Below are 7396 nucleotides of genomic sequence, written 5' to 3' on the forward strand. Positions count from 1 at the left end.
TTAGAAATACATCTTACTAATGTCACTTCAGAGATAAAGAAAATAAGTCTCAAAGAATTAGAGTAACATATTTAAATTCTCACAATAAGGAATAATAGTGGATCTGGAATTCAAACACAGTTCAGTTGATTCTAAAGTTTGTGATCTTAAGCATTACAAGATTTATACAGCAAGAAGTCTAAGAAGCTATTTACAGGCCTTTTCTCAATAGTTGTCATTTTTTTTTTCTTTAGTCATAGAGTAAGTCATATACTTACCTTGCTCAAGATTTCTGATCAAGCAAAAGTCCACAAAAAGTGTAATACTTTAACCATGCTAGAATTTACATTCAATCAAAATGCACTTATAGATTTTCTTCTGTGTAAGTGTTACTGTGTTGAGCACACATGAATCAGTGTGAACTTGATATTAAATATAATGCAGAAAAGAAATATTATAGAATGACTTCTGTGATAACTTCATGAAAAGAAAGCCAATTTTATTTTTTCCTGGACCACCTGAATGCTTTCAACTAAATTAAGCACTTGTAATCACCAGGTGTCTAATTAGAAAATAAAGGGTAGGCCTCCATGCCAGATGCAGTAAAAAAATGAAAAATATTTTAAAAGAATACATGGCAATAAACCAAGTCCCTTCATTGCTTCACTATTTGTTCCTCATCCCAAGGTAGAAGATTATCATACTGAGAACAGTGGGATTTAGCTGGTAATAATCAGGTGTTATTCACACATATGAGACCAGAAATTTGTTGATCCAGGCTTTTGTTTCAGTTATTTAACCTTTTCTTATCAAGGAGATCATGAGTAACTGAGTTGGATATCAAACCTTTTTTCTGTTAAAGCAAACCATACATTCAGCTATTCTTGCTAATCCATACAACATCACCAGTTCCTGTCAATTACTAAATGCCTAGGTCTTCTCTCGGCCCTCCACTCTCAAGTATGGTCATTATTTATTATCATATTACTTTTTAAAAATCTGTTTGGTTAAAAAAACCTGATTTATAAGGAAAGTTATGTATATGTATTACTGATTCTATTACCGTATCAGAGAAACACATTTTCTGGTAGCAAAAATTAAATTATAAATCTGGCTACATTATGGTACTTGTTACAACATAATCTCTGTTACACTGCACGCTGCAAGCCTCAATCTGTGTATTTTCATCATTTTGAATGATAGGTTGGCCTAAAATAGCATCTATCAAATCTTCATAGGGTGATTGTGAAAATTAAATGAGTTGTATGTAAAGCTTAGGATGTATTGTAAGCACACTCAAACCCTAGCTACTATTCTTTGTATTGTATTGTATTTATGCTGTCAAGAGTGGAATTCTCCAGGGAAGAATACTGGAGTGGGTAGTCATTCCCTTCTTTAGGGGGTCTTCCTAGCCCAGGGGTTGAACCTAGGTCTTCTGCATTGCAGGCAGATTCTTTACCATCTGAGCCACCAGGGAAGCCTCAAGAGCACACAAGATAAGTAAATAATCCTCAGGGAAGATTCTTGACTGCAAAAACTAACAACTCTTTCTATCATTGTGTCACAACAAATGTCATAAAATTATGAATAGAACTTAAAAGAAAGATTCTGGGGACATTACATTTAAGATGACAGGATCAGGACATGAATCCCCCTTTTCTGTTTGAGCTTAGAGGGAGGATGAGAAAGAGACACATCAACTCTTCAATTAATCTAGGGTACAGTATAACCCTAGGCCCAATGTATGAAAACAGTTGTCAGAACAAGTAAACGTTAGAGGAGACATGCCTGCTGCTGCAGGTGCAGGCAATGCTGGAAGAATCCAGAGATTTCCAGGCCAGGTGCCTCACCCTGAGCAACAGAACAAACACCATTGTTAGGGGGAAGGATACCGAGGGCATGGCTTCTGAATGAAGATCTTTGTACCCCATTAGATACTACAGTTTATAGGTTCTGGGATAAATAAAAGAATTTACAGATGTCCCAGCACCAAAGGACTTATCCAAAGGGGAAGTGCATTGGAGAAGAGTCTGAGTTATGAGCAAGGCTATAACTTTAGAAATAAGGAAAACCTGGGAATAAAGAAAATTAAACCAAAGCACTTGCATTCTCTCTCTCTCTCTTTCTGTCTTTCTCTCTCTCACATACACACACACACACACACACACACAAACACACAAACATACACAACGAGAAATACAAAGTAAATAAAAGGAACATGGCATGGCAGGAAGAGGAAAGACATGAAAACGTAACTTCATTGCTGCTCAGGAAAGTAGGTGAAAAAATAAAATGGCATCAAAAATGAAGGTCACACTGAGATACAAAAAGGCAAGTGCCAGAGGGCAAGCCTAAGAAAAAACTAATTAAATAACTGAAAATGATTAAGAAGTTAAAAATCCGTAAAATGAGAGATACGGCCTTCACAAAGACAAAAGCTGAAAAAAATTTTAAGGAATTTTTTTTTTAATTTGTAATTGAGAAATTGTTCAGAAATGACAGGTAAACTTGAATCCAAGTGCAGAGGAGGGAGTACACATATCTCTACAATAACAAATATGAAATCATAAATTTCAAGATATTTCCTGGTAAACTGTTATGATTTTAAAGATAAAAGAGAGATGGAGACAGAAACAAAAAAGACAAGTTTTTGTATACCTAGGAAGAGATCATAAAAACAGGCTCTCCTGAACATGCAAACAAAAAATTCCAAGCTACCTTGACTTTCTCCACCACACAAGCTGTCCTGTTCCTTCCTACCCCCTTCCTTGCACACAAGTTGGACTCAAATCAGTCTGTTGAACTGATTTACCATGTGAATCCTCCCAAAAAAATGCTGATAAAAAGAAACTTGCCAAAACTTGGGCTTTCAGGGAAAACAAAAAAATCAATATTAAAATTGTGTAAAAATGAAATGTTTCTAAGCAGGGGCTTTTAGTCCACCCCACAAGGTTTCAGCCACATGGTAAACATTTTGACTTTATAATATGGAATTCCATGGCTTGCCTCTGTACTTAATTGCATTTCATGAAAAATTAAACTCTTGGGAAGAACCAGAAACTTTGTTATTCAGATCATGATTTTATGTGATCAGAAGCATTCCTCTGTGTGTAAGCCTAAGGGGTAAAGAATAATGAGGCAGCACATAAGGCAGGAATTTATTCTAGGGACCAGATCAAGCACAGGTTGGGCTGAGATGGTATTCTAGGATTTAAGTTGCTATTTTATAAAACAAAGATTCAGACCAGCCATGTTCCCAAGCTGAAGGTGTCCAGTGCCAGTGTGTACAAGTCCTGAAACTCATTTAACTTTCCCCAAAATAAACTTTCAGAAAGACAACCTGAACCGAGAGCTTCTGTGAATGATAAATGGTAACAGGAAGAAAGAAAAAAAAAAAAAAATAGCTTAGGTCCCTTCTTCCTCTACTTTCTAGATTTGTTAGGTAAGACTTTTCAAGGACTGGTTATGAAAAAGTTATGGTTTAATTATACATTATAAAAACAGGCAATGGAAGAAGACAGAAAGAGAGCTGGGAGGAAGGAAGAGAGAGAGAGGAGGAAAGGGAGGGAGAGAAGGAGGGAAGGAAGCGAGGAGGAAGAAAGGAAGATAGACACTCAGGATCCAAATCAAACACATTTACTTTGACAGGATCTTACAAAGAGAGAATCAAATCAAAGATGTTGGAAACATCCAATCACATTGGTCTAACTGCCTAAAGTTGACTTCTGTGAGCCAATTTCAAAAACATAGTCCTTGCAATATCATCCTCATCAGTTAATATTTATTGACTGGCTCCAAAGGTACATGACACATGAAGAGATAAGATTAACCTCCTTTCTTTACCTTTCTTTCTGGAAAATGAAGCTAGTCCAACCTTTAAATATCTGCCTGAGGAGAAAAAAATGGACTTGCTCTAATAACCTGAACAAACATTATTTCCAAAACAAATTTTCCACTTATCTGGCTCTTGCCTTCCAAATTTTTAACATCCTGTGATGTCTCATAGCAATTTAAAACTGCAAGTCACTAAATACAAACTGGCACAGTCTAGAGTATGTTCTTTGTTCTTTTCCTGTATTTAATACTTTGTATTTAAAAAAAGTTGAAGTGTTAGTCATTCAGTCATGTCCAACTCTTTGTGACCCCTTGGACTATAGACCACCAGGCTCCTCTGTCTATGGAATCCTCTAGGTAAGAATTCTGGAGTGGGTAACCATTCCCTTCTGGAAATCTTCTCAACCCATGGATCAAAGCCAGGTCTCCTGAATTTCAGGCAGATTCTTTACCTTCTGAGCCACCAGGGAAGCCCCCTGGTGTATTTAAAACTCCCTTTAATAACAATTACTTGAGTTAGGCAAAGTAGTTATTGTTTTTACTTATTAACAGGTAGAAATCTAAAAATTTTAAGTGGCTTATGTTAGGTCTCCTAGTTCATTTGGGCTTCAAATTTTCTGATACTGAGGCCTATGTTAATAAGGACACTCAAAACCATATTGCATGCTGCAGAGTAATGTTATATTACTTTTCCTCTTTATCAACAGCTTCCTTCTCCAAGTTGAGAAACAAAGATAGAGTATCTAAAAGCTTAATGAGTGATAGGTCCTCTGCTAAATATGTTGTATTTATTGTTGTATTTATACTCAAAAGAAATGTATGGGGTAGGTGTTTGTATACTCTTATTTTAGATGAAGCAACTGATGCTTGCAAAAGTAAAATTGCCTATTAAGTGGTAGATCTGTTGTCTGAATCCAAGTCATCAAACCCCAAAGCCTATGTTCTGATCTACTTCAATACACTTGCCTTTTTGGTTTGCAGAAGCAGCTAAATTAAGAGCATATATCCTCTGGACTTATACATTGTTTCTGATGACATTTTGCTATATTTTTTTTCTGGGTCATATAAACCATAAAAGTCAGATTTTCTAAATATGTTGGTAAAATTTTTTTTTTAAGATGGCAAATCACTTTAGAATAAAATTCTTATGATATATACTCCAAATGTCTTTTGATTTCAACTTCATTCAACAAACACTTAGTGATATGTACACTGTAGAGAGAAATATACATGAAACTTTGAGAACTAAAATGTGAACATGATAGACTCTAATCCTGAAGGACAGGTGATATTGTACTGCAAAGTCCTGGTGAGCAAATCTAGAGACTGAGTATGATTCTTTTTCCAATTCATTTGGTTACACTTGTAAATCTGAATTACACATACCAGACAGAATCATACAAACAGCACCACAAAAAAATGAAGCTATCTTCTTTTCCATCAATAGTACTTTATCAATTTCATACAGAACTCCCAATACATAGCAGTAAAAAGTTTTGAGAATTCCTTATACCTTTTTACAACCCAGAACACTCTAAAATATTGGGCTATAACATTTTATAACCTTTCTTATTGTAACACCATGTTATTTCTACCATAATGTTGTTGGCAGCAAAATTTGAAGGAAAAAAAAAATTTACAGGCACTTTTCAAGGCAATTGTAGATTAATACTTTCATTATTAAGATTTTCAGTGTTTGCTTATTTGTAGGTTTCATTAATTGATAATATTACTGGTAGCTCATCACCTAGTTCTGCTGTGATAAAAATTCATACTTCATTTTTTTTCACAGAATACCTAAACCAAAATGAATGTAAGTGTATCTTGTGGTATAAGGAAATGTAAGGTTGGATTTGGGGTTATTGGCAGACAGCTACCATGCAAATTACATGAAGAGGTTAGAATATATTTGAGCTTTGCCCTGGGAATCAAAAATTAATAATGTGTCCTCATTCTCCTATATTTGTAAGCTTCTCAGACTTAAAAGTTTTTCCTAAGAAAATAGGACCATTTTGCTTTAGTTTCTTAAATTATCTTCACTATTATGACTGTTAAACGAAATAACCCCTGTCTAATTATTTTATTCATTAATTCAGCAAACATTTATTGCTGTCTACTATATGTTATGTACTGAACTAGATAGCTTACATACAAGATAAACCAGGGTCAAAACTGTACCTGCCTCAATACCTGAGAGACTAGTGAGGGATTCAGATGAATAAATAGGAGATAATACTCCAAAAAATAATAATAATAAACTGAAACTTCAGTTAGAGTTGGGAGACCAGAGGGGAGGGAAGGCTGTCATAGTCTGAGTTAATAGCAGACCCAAACAGAAAGAAGAAACAGTTCTCTTCTTTCCTCAAAAGGACCCAGTCAATGAGAAGCCATGGATTCTCTATTTACTAAAGCCCTCCCCACTTCCTTTTCCTTTCTATAAAGTGTTCTCCTTCCCTTGCTGTGAGGAGACTTGCACATGACTCCCCATGGCTGTAGAGTCTGAATCTCAGTTCTCTGCTGATCCCCAAAAAGCCATCTTTGCTGGAGAAATGTATGGCAGCCTATTTGTTTCAGGTCAACAATAACATAAAGCAGTGATGGCTACTGGTGGGTAATAGAGAATAGCATGGCAGTCCATGTAAAAGAGAAGCACTGCCTAGCACTTGCCACATACAGAGAGGTCTACTTATGCAGGCTGAGATGTCAAAAATGCATCTATCTAGCCAGGCAACTTCTAGAGGAGAGGGAGAAAAATACTGCTTTACTTAGAGAATGGCTCATGCAAAAGCTGAGGGCTGAGGAAGGCTGAGGATGCTCAGGACATTGGAAATAATTAAATTGAGTGGTACAGAGTAGGAAGAGGAGGTAGGTGGCAATTGCTCAGAAGATATAGGTGTGAGCAGCCATGTATTGAAAGTCTTGCAATGCATGATAGGGACAATGGACATTATTTTAAGGGCAATGAGGATTCATAAGTTTAAATACAAGTGAGATATAATGACATTTATGGTTTAGAAAGATTGCTTTGATGATAATGGTGAAAATAGAAGTAGAGGCAAGTAGGGAAAGCAAGAAAGTGAGTGAGAACCTGTTAGAGAAATCAAGTCAAAAAAGCAAAGTGATTTGAATTACATTTTTGGAAACTGCATGGAAGGTCATTTCCCCAGATAGTATACATAGACACAAGAACACAAACATTCACACATGTGTATATCCTAAGTTTCTTGTTAACTATATATTTGTGTTATTATCTATCCTTCATTAGATCATGAGGCCCAGAGACATGAACTCTGCTTTCTGCCAGATTGTAAAGTCTGTGATAGCTCATCAAGTTCTTGAAGATAGAGAACAAAAATTAAAACAATAAATACAATGAAGGTAAAGAGAATCAAATTTGTTTTTCTAAATATATTGTAGAATTATCATGAGACATACATCAATAACAAACTACTTAAATAAACTCCTTGAGATTAAAGATATGTAATGTATTTTTAAATTACTCTCCTTCAGAGCTCTTTAGGAATATTGTTATTGTTCCTTTTTTTTTTTTTTTAAAGAAAGCCACTTTTAGAGCATTTGGTAC

Source organism: Capricornis sumatraensis, chromosome 1, assembly GCF_032405125.1.
Source record: "Capricornis sumatraensis isolate serow.1 chromosome 1, serow.2, whole genome shotgun sequence".
Classification (NCBI taxonomy): domain Eukaryota; kingdom Metazoa; phylum Chordata; class Mammalia; order Artiodactyla; family Bovidae; genus Capricornis; species Capricornis sumatraensis.